Source organism: Leuciscus leuciscus (genome assembly GCF_965113295.1).
Source record: "Leuciscus leuciscus genome assembly, chromosome: 12".
In the NCBI taxonomy this organism is placed as follows: Eukaryota; Metazoa; Chordata; class Actinopteri; order Cypriniformes; family Leuciscidae; genus Leuciscus; species Leuciscus leuciscus.
In genome coordinates, this window is record NC_138736.1 from 19,360,512 (window position 1) to 19,373,941 (window position 13,430).

Sequence of the window (13,430 nt, forward strand, 5' to 3'; positions counted from 1 at the left end):
GCTTTGAGGCAATTATATTCGTACTGGTATTGGTTTCAGTGCATTAGGTTTTACAAAGGTAGAGGCTTGATTATTGACCATACACTGTAAAAACTAAAGGAGCCTCAGATATCCTGTCGGATACTCAAGGAATTTCAAAATGTAATTTAAGTGCCTCAAAGCTCTTTCTCCTATAGTATGGTTACTGGAGGAGCATTGGCAATCTTTGAGGTTCTTGCTGGAACTTTTGGGATCCTTTAAGCACTTTGTATTTAGTTCAGAGGTTCTGGAGTCACCTTTTCATTACCATGAGACCTCGAAGTGCTTTGGGGGAAAATAGAGGAACTTGAATGCGATAAAAGGGTTATTGGAAGATCTTTTAACATTTAAGTGGTTCCTGGAAGATCTCTTATGTTAAAGCCAGCATCTGGAGGAACCCAATGGTTCAGTGAGGCCAGAATAAGATTATTATTATCCTATTATTATTATTATAGGCTACTTACGTTTGATTCAGTATACCCAGGTGAAAAAGACGTACTATTAAATGTATTAAACATGTACTTGAGTGTGTTTTTAGTAGGCCTACAATACAAATATACTTTAATGCATTTTTAATACATTTAACAGTATAGCCTATGTCTTTTTCACCTGGGTAGCTTACATTTATTTAGTATAGGCCTATTTTATTGATAATTTAAACCTTAAACAACAACACTAATAATAATATTAATAATATGAAGAAGAAGAACCAGGAGAAAAGTTTTATTCTGTCACGAAACTGCTTCTATTCCTCTGCTGTCGTCGCTTCAGTGATGCTCGCGCGCATCAAAGCTCAGCTGATCGACGTCATTGGGTTTGAAAGTAACGGCTCCTCTCTTCAAAGTTTCCGCTGTTCGTTCGGCTCTCCGTTACAAGGTTTGTAAACTTGCCAAATAAATATAAATACAGAGTCTACTCACTATATATTCAAACACACATCATATAAACTAAATTTATTATACATTACTATGTTTTTACAGTGTTTACCACTCATTTATTGCACAGTATCTGGTATGAAGGTTTTAGCCGCGATGCTAACTACGTTGATCTAATGAACAAATTAAAATTATTGACTTACTGTCTTAGAATGATTTAGTCATTCAATTCAACATATTCTGTACAACTGTGTCTTCAAATTGCTGATATAGCCTAACTAATTTAGCTGATTCCTGCCTCATTGGGGTTTGTTATGAATAACAAAAGCAGGTTAATATAGTTTGGTCTGTTTTTGTTTAGCCTAACTTTACTTACTACAGGTGCCCTCAGTCTCTCAAATACCATTTTAAAGCCATTTACTGGTCAATACATATTATGTTGTGAATAATCAGCTTTGTTCTTTTGTTTCCCCAGAACAACCAGTACATTTCTAAAATAATCTGAACATTTCAGTGGCAACATTGAATTACAGTAAGTTACCTGCACCACATGCTTTATTACTATGAACTTTTCTGTGTGAAATTGTATTGTTTGACTGTGTACTTGTGTTTTTTAATCAGTTATTCTCTGAAAATCTTCCCTCATGCTCTCAAATCTCATTCATGTTACTCAGAAAAATAATATCACTATTATTTTATATTATTATTATCACATATAAAAAGCTATTATATGGCTTCAAAAGACTTACAACACAACCCATAACACATGAGTTGTGAACTCATTTATCTTTTCTCAGACATTTTTGGAGCTTAACCATTTTTACATAAATTGTTGCATTGAATTGAACTAGACAAGTGTACATAAGAATGGTTTAATGAATGATTTGCACAATTTTTTTCTGCTTGTTTCATGCAGTGAAAGCGAACGGTGACTGGGGTTGCATTATGCCTGAGATCTGCTTTTGGGTTCCACAGACAGAAAGTCAAACAGGTTTGGAACATCACAAGGCTGAGGAAATTATTCATATTTCACAACTATCATTTTAATAACCTTACTAACAGTAAATGTTGTACTTTGCAGGGATCTCGGTAAGCTGAAATACAAGTTTGAACAAGAATAAAAATCCTCCTGTAGGCCTGAAAATCACTGAAGTGCCTGGACCATCCACCAGAAAAGAGGAAAAACAAACGGAAAATGAAGCTGATGCTCCTTTTCACTTTTCTAACTCTTTAAGTACCTCACATGTGCCTTGTGAAGATTTTATTATTGATTGCATTTTTATGTTGCAGCGAGTAAAGGTGCGGTCACATTTTTTAATTTCGTGAAATTAAACAGGCAAAAAAGTCAATTGACCATTGTCAGCAGTGTAGCGACGTAATGTATGAAGCACAGCTCACACAAGAGTCACTTTCAAGCAGCTTTCTATTGGTCAAATCTAGCGAATTCCAGTGACCAACTTGGTCCCATAGTGACATTTTTTACCACAAACGAAATTGCTGATCATGTGGATTCTTATTGAAATGACTGAAATTCACCAGTGAACATTCACAGAACAACATATAATTTTACTGCACCTTAATACTGTTTCCAGGTCGAAGCCTCTACTTCCTCTATCTTGTTTCATGAGAATACTCAACCATTTATGAACACTGTTGATTCAAGTCACACATTTAAGCTTTTCAAAAGCCATAGTGTACATTACAGTCTCCAGTAACGGCATCCCAGACTTCAACATAGCTGAATAACTAACCATCAGAGATTTCGGAATAGAGATAAAGGTTAGGATCATAATTTTCAGGAATATTACAGCACAATGAGTGCATATTAGCACTGTTTGTTTGTTTTTGGCATCTGATTGGAAACAGTGATGTCAGACTTAGTGGACTGAAACACAAATGTTTTAAAGTTAAGTGAAGATGGACATTTTTAATTAGTCAAAATGTATTTTTTTTACATTGATTTATTACATGGAACATGTGTTTCCATGCATTTTGTTGAAATATCTTTTCTTGTGTAGCCTATTGTATATGGTTGATTATTCATGTTGCTTATGTATTATACAATTTTTTTGTGTATTCATTGATATTAATCTATATAGCTTTTTTCCCCATGTGCATAGAAGTGTATGTATAAAAAATTATATAAAATATGTACTAAACAATTCTTGTTTTGTATTTGGTTCAATTTATTATAATAGAAGTCAAAGGTAACCATAGTAACAACATGAAATTAAATATTTAAAAAAAAATGAAATTTGGTTCCTGGAGGCACCCAAAGTGGTTCCACACAGTGCCTAATATAATAGTTCCTCAGGAAACTTGTGTGGTTCTTCAGAGAACCACCACTTTTTAAAGGGTGCCTAGAGGATCTACAGACGGTTCCGCCGGTGTGGCAAAGTGAAGAACCCCAAAAGGGTCCTCCAGGCACCTTTTATTTTTACAGTGTAGGGGTGAACACTGCCGTTTAGTGGGTGTTGTTCCTCACATTCTTGTCTTTGCTCTGCAAGTCATGCAAGGTAATACATTTTTCATCAACAGCAATAAACTTAAATGGTATTGCAATTCTATAGATTTAGGCACATCGGCATGATAAGCCAGGTCACTTAGACAACCTATACTTTATTAGGGGAGACCGGGGATGGTTGTAACACGGGTCAGTTGTAACAATTCCAATCTGTCCAATCAGGAACTAGTTACAAATCACCTGATTCACTTCGCACATCCTCAGTTTAGTTCTTATTCCACGTGATAAAGTAAAGCCCTGTGGCAGACACAGCACATGTTAGAGTGGAAAAAACAATTTTGAGATAAGAAAGCTACTTTTTTTACTTTTTTTGTTTTTGTTATGGGAATTTCTGCTTTGTAGTTAAACTCCTCAAACTTTTATTATGGTTATTGTGTGTCTGTGTAGATATTTTCCAGTTGTTAGTGCTAATGTTTTGCCTGTTAGCTGTAAGGTGAGCTAGTTCATGGCTACATGACTCTGGGTTAGTTGTAACAACAAGACTCTGGGTTAGTTGTAACAACAATGAAACAAAATTTTATTATGGCCAATACTATAGACTTACAGTAACAACCATGCTTACACAAATAGAATGTTCAAGTGTTCAAGTTCATTTTATTATGGTCAATTACTATGACAGAGAAACAACAGAGTCACACACGCACTCACACACACACACACACACACACACACACACACACACACACACACACACACACACACACACACACACACACACAGACACAATGTTCAAGTGTTAAATTTTATTATGGCCATTACTAACACTGGCAGTAACAAACATGCTTACAAACAAGCAATGTTTGTGTTCAAGTTCAATTTATAATGGTCAATTACTATGATTGAGAGTGACAAACACACTGAGACTAAGAGTGATACACACATCAGTTATATTGAAAAGTCAGTGTTGAATAAAAACCTTTCAAAATATTTTTTTGGTCAAAATCCTTATTTCATTATGTTACATATCACCCCGGTGGATATCATAATGTTACATCTCACCCCAGGGTATGTTACAACTAACCCTGACTATGGGGTGAATTGTAACATTTCACTCCTCGTGTTTGAAACTAAACCATGCATTTTCTGTTTGTGTTGCAAAGATAATAGCTATGTCATTTAATAGCAGACACTTGTAACTAGTTTGGATCACATTTTGAACACACTGACTTCAAAGTACTTCAAGCTATAGACAGAAAGGTCAAAATTGTTACAACCATCCCCGGTCTCCCCTACAATGTAATGTCTTAATTGTGGGAAAAGTCATGTGTATTGTACTTGTCATGATTCCTGTCTTGTGTTCCTCTTGTGTGGACTTCCTGTTCTGTGCCATGTTTTGTAGTCCTTTGTAGTTTTTCTTGTTGATTAGTTCCTGATTGTTCCCAGGTGTGTCTTGTTTGCCAATCTCTATGGAGCGAAATATGTGCCATAATTTAACAAACAAATCCAGCATTTTGCAAACAAACTCAATCTACTTTGCAAAGGAAAACTAGACTCGCAAACAAACTCAATCTACTTCGCAAAGGAAAACTCGACTCGCAAACAAACTCGATCCGCTTTGCAAAGGAAATCATCGCAAACAAACAGAAAGCAATGTGCAAGCACAAAGGTCACAAATGCGTGCAGGCAGATTTTCTCACAAATGCGTGCAGGCAGATTTTCTCACAAATGCGTCCTGGCAGATTTTCTCACAAATGCAGTTGAGCAACTTCCTCCTCTAAAACAGTAGATGGCGCTAAACTATAGGCTAATTTAGCGCTAGTCTCCCAGGAGAAGCACTGATTTGAAACTTGCCTTTGCCTACAGCTGAGGAAAATGACCGGTGAACGGGTGTGTTTCTGTCTTATTTGATCTATAATTAACCTTTTTGAGGTTTTCTCTTGCCAAAGTTTTTTTTGTTTGTTTTTTGTTTTTTTTTGCATTAATTATTTTATTACATTAATTGTTAAGCTGACTGAATTCCAACTAGGCTAAATAAATAAATAAGTGGGAGCCTCCTTTCAATTAAATTAAATGTTCTCATTAATTTATGGAGAACGAAAGAAATAGATTCATTCAAGTGTAGACATAATCACTAATTTAGTAATTTCGCATGAGTCCGATGCAGAAAAAAATGACAAAAAGCAACAAGATGGCAGAGCTTTCAGCTTATAGATTCCCCGATCCTAGAGTGAAGTGCTACTAAGTGCTAATGTGGATTTCTGTCTAGATATGCAATAAACGTTTGGCAAGAGAAAACCTCAAAAAGGTTAATTATAGATCAAATAAGACAGAAACACACCCGTTCACCGGTCATTTTCCTCAGCTGTAGGCAAAGGCAAGTTTCAAATCAGTGCTTCTCCTGGGAGACTAGCACTAAATTAGCCTATAGTTTAGCGCCATCTACTGTTTTAGAAGAGGAAGTTGCTCAACTGCATTTGTGAGAAAATCTGCCTGGACGCATTCGTGAGAAAATCTGCCAGGACACATTTGTGAGAAAATCTGCCTGCACGCATTTGTGAGAAAATCTGCCTGGACGCATTTGTGACCTTTGTGCTTGCACATTGGTTTCTTTTTGTTTGCGAGTCGAGATTTCCTTTGCAAAGCGGATCGAGTTTGTTTGCGAGTCGAGTTTTCCTTTGCGAAGTAGATTGAGTTTGTTTGCGAGTCGAGTTTTCCTTTGCGAAGTAGATTGAGTTTGTTTGCAAAATGCTGGATTTGTTTGTTAAATTATGGCACATAATTCGCTCCATAAATCTCCCCTTGAGTGTATATATGCCCAAGTATTTCTCATGTTCTTTGTCTAGTGTTGTTCTTCATTGGATGTTTATTGTGAGTTGTTTCAGTTTCTGGATTTTCCTGTGTTTGGATTTTGTTCTTTGTCTGGTTTCTTGTTATGCTCTGCCTGGATTTACTCTCTGACTGTTTTGTTAATAATAAATGTCAAACTGCACCTGGATCCAATGTCCTGTCTTTACTGAAACAGCCACCATTACAGTACTGCACAACTGTGCCATGATAATGTTGAACAGTGTCAGTGACTCAGTCGAAGACTTATTTGACCGGTCTATATAAAGGTCGTAAAAGCATGCTTTGCATGCTTGTAAATTGGAATTGTTGGGGAGTAATAGGGTGAAATAAACAAATTATGGCCAATCGCGAAACAGCTGTGTCGTCATCAGAGCTCTGGAGAAGCTGCGCTGGCAGAGTCCTCCGGCCGCTCTCAAATCGCTTTCGAGGTACTTTGATGCCATACGACACAGTCACGTGGCGCCGCTGTCTCAAGAAGTCCGACAAAATTTCTAACCAGCATGCACTGCTTCAAGTCAGCCGCAGATCGGTGCAGCACTGTATGACGTCGCACAAGCCTTTTGCTCAATCTTGTTTTATTGAAACTTTGACGTCCTGATTTTTTTCTATTGTTGGTTGTTTTTCTTTAATATTGTAATTACATTTGGATGTTCATAAATAAATAAAAATAATAACCTCACGGCTGATTATGTCAAACGTGATTTGGGTTGTAGGGGTGGGAGATATGTCTAAATTAGCTCACTCTGATTAATTGAAAAGTACTCTTGGCAAGCTACTTCCATCAAGCCGCGAGCTACCAGCGACGTTTTGGAGACCCCTGGTTTAGGGAAAGGTTTAGGAAAATAATTAGTGTCAAGTATGCATTTAAAATGGTATAGGTGGGTTCATTCTGCGATAGATTGCTAATTGTTTTTCCTAAATCTAACCCCAAACCTTTCCCTAAACCTACCCATTGACCTACCCAAACTGAACCTCAGAAAATACAGCAGCATTTGCAAAGCTTGATTTTTGAAAATTACTTTGTAAAAAGCAATACCAATAAAATTGTTATTTGGCCGGGTTAGCCCACAAAGACACCTTACAGACTGCTCTTCCCATAAAGCCCGGGACACACCAAGCTGACGATCGGCCGTTGGGCAACGTCGGACCGTTTTTGAGCGTCGGCCAACGTAGTTTTCCCGGTGTGTTCCACACCATTGGCTCTAGTCTGACGCTGTCAGGTTTTTTTCAGCCGATTCGACATGTTCAATCGGCGTCAGGCCGTCGGTGAAAGAGGGAACTCTGATTGGCTGTTCAGCTTAGAGAACGAGTCAGTGCACCACAAGAATAATAGCAAAACAGCGAGCAAAGAAGTCAAAACGGTACAGATAAGGCTGTTCTAATGTTGCGTCATCTTACCTGAGTGTTCCTTGGCGAATATTTCAATATTAACATGAGCGGGGTGTGGAATAGACCCCTTTCCAGTTAGTAAACATGGTGATGTTTTTTGTGGGCGGAGCTTAGGTGGAGGCAGGACGATTCCCCTGGCCGCTTCACTAACGTTAGTTTGCAAGTTTTGTTAGCTTGTTTTTTAACAATGACTGGAGAAAATCAGATTGTATCTTAATGTGTAAGGTCACTCACTGTCCACCGCGATTGTTATTTGCAAAAGTTCATTTTAACGGACATAACCAGATTGGCCGACCCGTACACGCTCACTCGATGGATGGACGATCTGACATGATTAACGTTAACACTACCTCAGTTGAGTGGCCTGACATCTACACCTAACTGATAGAGAAACCAAGCATAAAGAGAAACTTAGGGCATATAAATCTTTAGATACCTATAACTATGTGCTGAATGGTCACGTACAAGACTTGTGTTGTGTGGTACGATCCGAAGACGACCATGTAAAGAGTGACATTACAGTGCAATTTTAATGATGTGAATATTTTCTAGAAATAAAAATTCCAGATACAGCAAATTCATTTTTTAACTGTGTATTTGATTATTCTTTCTTACCAGGTAATTCAAAAAGTCGTCACAATCAAACACAACAATGTAGGCTATACAATCATAGATGATTCCAAACTAAAACTGACCTGCTCAAATGAACAAAGCAACAGCTTATAAAGGAAAGGATGTGCCCATTACAAATTAAGAGGGAAAACAATTCAGCTTTACATTCAACATATAACCTTAAGTAAATCAAAATTGAATCAAACTGAGAGATATATTAAACAAAGATAAAGGAAAATGTAGTTAAATACCATAAATGTACAACTAAAGGAATCAATTATTAATTATAATTATTACACCGGTAAACTTAAAACTCAAAATAGAAACAAATATAAGTAACAGATACAACATAACTAGTGATGGGAAACCGAGGCTTTCTGAAGCATTTGAGGCTTTCATCAAATTGTGCCGAAAAAAGATTCATTACTCGAAGCATTTAACACATTGTGCATTAGTGACATGGTCACACTTGTTTTCTCCACCATATAAATCACCACAGAGCAGAAAAAGCACGTGACCAAAGCTTCAGAAGTCTGTGACATACAGTGTGGGATCAATACAGTTATATCTAATCTAATCTAATCTAATCTAATCTCATCTAAATTAATTTGTGCCAATGAGACCACAACTCGTGTCATGTGTAGCCTGGTCAACGGATTCACATATTGATCAATAATGTAAAATATACATGTATGTGATCATAATTATAGTAGTAGGCTAATTGTAATTGAAAAAAATATTTTCTTCTGTTTTAAGAAAATATTAATTATGTTATAGGGAAGTGTAGTGTTAAATAATTTAAATAATGCCTTCTCGATTATCATTTCCCTTTTTATGCATCAGATGAGGTCGCGATTCTCGCGAAGTTCCATTTTTTTTCAAACCAGCTGTGCCGACCTTCTGATACTGCATGACGTTCGAAGCTTCAAACGTTATCAATCACGTTGTATTGTCATTTCAATACAAGCATCAGTACAGTGTGTGATACAATAGTGCTTTGAAAACTGCGTCGGAGCATCGCAGCCCCGGTAACCGTCTCATCACTAAACGTAATTTATTTGTGTGCACTTCAAATCAGTAACAATGTATATAAAAAATGTGTTGTAAATGTAAACATATGCAAACCTAACAAAGAATTAAGAAATATTGTTTGTTTCGTGTGGTTATTATGAGCTATCATTATACTGAAACAAATGAATGTGAATGACAAAAGAGGGAAGTTTAAATAAAGATTATTCTTAAATGAATGCATGTCCTTCGTGCAGTAAATGTATGTGTGTGCGTGTGTGTGTGCATGCATGTGGAAGCATGTGTGTGATGATACATCCACATCATTACAACTCTTGTGCGGCCACCACTTGGGCCGCCACACAGATGCACGCAAAAAGTGTGTATCAGATGCACGTAAAAGTGGATTTTTGAGTATAAAGAGTACGGCAAATAAAAAAGCATGAACTCGTGCTATAGATACACAGTGCCGGGAGATCGGGATGGCACGGTCACCATAACCAAGAATAAACAGACCGAAGTGACAGAAGCCTGACATACAGAGCTGCTTTATAGATTAACTCATTCCATTATTGATGAATTTTACAGTTATTGAACCGAACTGAATAAACACTGAACTGATTTCAACTGAATAATAACTGTTTACTACTGGTTTGAAGCAGCAATTATGCTGTAAAGCAGTTGAAATCAGCTGCTTTACAGCAGAATTGAATTAGTTGCATCACTGAGTCATTTTCCTTTATCACTGTAAAGCTGCTTTGGAACAATCTGTATTGTTGACTATCTATCTATCCATCTATCTATTTAATATTTTTCTTGTTCTTGTTGGATGGGGAATTAAAGTTTGATTTACAGTTTTTCTCAAACGCTTTGGCACATTTTTCTAAACAGTCTTAAAATTCCCTAAACTGTAAGTTCAATTGTCACAACTGTTTGCTGCAATATCATAACTCTACTGCATGTCTGCAAAATGTAGTAACTCACCCAAAACATTTAATTAATGCTTCAAAACCTAGATATCGTGTCGTTAATTTGGCCAATGCCACTAAAATAAAGTGTTTTTGTCATCGTGTGAGCGATAATGGTCTAAATATTTAGATGCTTTTCCACCATGAAAATATTTGTTATATTCAAATGTAATGTTTTTTTTTTTTTCAGCCAGGAGATAGAACTAATTAGTGAAATCAGCTGGCTGAGTTCATGGGTGGAATAAACATATGGCAGGACTTTTACTTTCTGACCCCTGGACTTTACACCTCTGCTAATATGTCTTCCCCTAACACCATGTCACGTTCTTTTATATATTCCTATTGCTCTTCCATGGCATGCAACTGTGAATTTTCAGTTTATGTGTAACAAAAATAATTGTACTGTATGAATACAAATGTATTTATACAGTACTGTTGTAGCTGCTGCTGTTAAGGGTTGTGACTCTATGTTAAAAAATAGTACGATATGCCTGATATTTATGTTTCTAAATGTGATTGGTTGATTCAGATTGTGATTACTATTTCAATACAACATCAGGCTATTTGCCAATTTAACAGACATTACAAACATTCCATGTCAGATATTTATGGAATTGTAAGAAATTGTAGTCTGCCCAGATTTCACTCCAATATATATTTTAGAATGAGCTCATCCCTGAAATGGCTTAATTATCAGAGATGAAAGAAAGTCAAGTTATTGTTTCTTCACCATTTGGGTTGATCACATCCTGAACAAATGGTCAATTGTAGAATGGGAATGGGACACAGAGAACCATCTAAGACAATGAGGTGTCACAACTTCATTAACATACAGACCACAGCTGTTGCAACAAGAGCAACTTCATTTACATTAAGAGTGGTAAACTGTAACAGGATAAAAGTTTTAAGATTTGGATGTTCTGCGTTCATTCTGACGCCGGTGAACCCAAGGTGCTTCGTGTACCTTGCCATTGCAATGCTGTAATAAACTTTATTTTTGAGATCTTCGACATCCACATCATTTTTTCTTACAGAATATACATGCATGTCTTACAGATTTTGATAACTAAATGCATCATTTAGCATCCGATGGCTGACACAATGAAATAATGTTTAGAATTTGTAAAGAGTTTGACAATTTCACAAAAAATCTATCATTTTTGATAAACAAAGCCATGTGCATTTAGTTATTGTGCAAATTGTAGACCATTGTACGTACTCTTTTGCACACATGTAAACACATGCAATTTGGTTAAATCAATAAGAAATTAAAATCTGATGTGAACAATAATCTAATTGTTCAGAGATCTGAAGTTATTGTTTTGAGAAAAAAATTATAATTTGAGAATTGAGCCAAAGCGACTAAGCAAAACTGTAAGCGAGGTTTCAAGCTGTCTCTTTGGGATGCATGGCGGAGATTGTTAAGCTCAACACGTAGCACATGTTGCTTAGCAAAGCTACTAAGTAGCAGTGGGACAGGGAGACGCAGACAGAAAGAGAATTCATATATTGTGCTGAAAATACAGGGGATATGGATGGTGTTTGGTTGCAGCAGCACCCTCTGAATACTGATGAAGAACGTGTGTCGTGGGTCTGACGCTCAACACCCCGGTCTGTCAGCTCGGCTAAGGGGGACAGTTTGTGTGTGTGTGTGTGTGTTTGTACGGTTAGTATCATGCATCTTAATGCAAACCAGGCGTGTCGTACTGACAGTACAGAGCAGCATTCTTCACAGGAAGCTGACAGGAAGGAGACAAATACTGGAGCCCACCAGGTCCTACCACCCCCCTGTAGCCTCTCTTTCTCATCAGCATCATTTATTTTCATGAGTGTAGGAATGGCTCCACTGATAGCCAGCCTCCACACACACACACATATTCACAAACCTTAAAGCCAGCTGCTACTGTCTACACACAGGCTGATGCTTTCTAAGGCAATGTCCTAACAAAAAAGACCTTGATTTGACTGATTTGAAATGTGCTTGAAATGAGTTTTTTTTAACAATAAGTAAATTTTCTTAACTCTTAGCTCTAATCTTAGAACAGATCATCAAAAATGTTTCAAACATTTCAGCATATTGTCAATTATCTTAGTACATAACACAAAATCACAAAGTATCCCTTTTACTACACGTTTCATTTGTATTAAAGTATCATTCACAGTATCTGCCTTTCACAATGTTATTAATATTAAACTTTTCATTTGCATCTCTTCTCATTCACTTTAATACATGTGTCTATCATTTAATCCAACTGACCTTAATAACTAATGATCTTCGCAACGGAAGTGAATCAATCAATCAAAACTAACTTTAGCTGGACAATAACTTTATCCTAGAGCTGTTGTAAAGCCTAAACAATCTGTCACGGTAATTTCCTATTATCACTGTAAAGCTGCTTTAAAACAATCCATATTGTTAAAGCGCTATATAAATGAAGGTGACTTGACTTGACTTGGTCCCTCTTGTCATGCCATTTTACTGCCAACTGAAATTCCACCTCACCTTTCGTCATCTTTCTGGTGAACTTTGGTATCCCCTTCCTGTTTTTTTTTTATCACCCCCATTAGGAGAACTGACACAAAAAAAATGTGTACATTTCAGGGATATTTGTTGGAACCCATTTAACTAGTTTTCCTTTAATTTCCCTTTCTTGCAAGTCCGAGGCATAGCGGTTTGTTTTCTCCACAATTTCTCAGATGACATCTTCTGTGAGGAACAATTTAAAACAATTGACCTCACTGGGCGATTCTGGTGGTGGATTTTGCATACCAGGCAGCTGGTTGTCAAAACTGCCTGGGCCAGGAGGATTAAAAAGGTTGGTTGCCTTCCATGACAATGAGTTTACCTCTTCTGCCTCATTTGACATGGGTAAAACATGGACTGTTGTCTCTTCACCTTCGATGTTGTCAAGAGCTTCAAGGTTTGAGGGAAGGTCTTCATCGCTGTCATTCTCTGCCTCGCTTTCAAAAATCTCCTCATCAGAATAATAAAAAAAAAATGTCCACAATTTCCTCATTTTTAAATTGCCTTCTTTTATATACATGTCCTGTCATTTTCTCTGAAGAATTAAAAAACTGGTGAATTTTATTACAGTTGTGTCTCAAATTAGAACAAAGGCGAGTGTGAGGTGACGGTGACGTCAGCTCTACATCACTTGTCAGTGGGGGGAAAAAAAGACTTGCAATGCATGTTAGTTGATCGGTAAGTTATTACGGGCTATGGGCGCCACTGTTATTTGTTTACAACAC

The 13,430-nt window shown here is 36.9% G+C and overlaps 1 long non-coding RNA gene across 2 annotated transcripts; it reads left to right on the top strand.

Moving 5' to 3' along the window:
- The first annotated feature begins 863 nt into the window (after positions 1 to 863).
- On the top strand, positions 864 to 2,128 carry LOC309511660. 2 transcript variants are annotated; one of them, XR_014210744.1, is made up of 4 exons: positions 864 to 894; positions 1,369 to 1,425; positions 1,810 to 1,884; positions 1,975 to 2,128. It is a non-coding gene; the product is annotated as an uncharacterized lncRNA (long non-coding RNA). The 2 variants fall into 2 exon arrangements; XR_014210745.1 differs by lacking the exon at positions 864 to 894 and having other exon boundaries at positions 1,014 to 1,425.
- Positions 2,129 to 13,430: the final 11,302 nt, after the last annotated feature.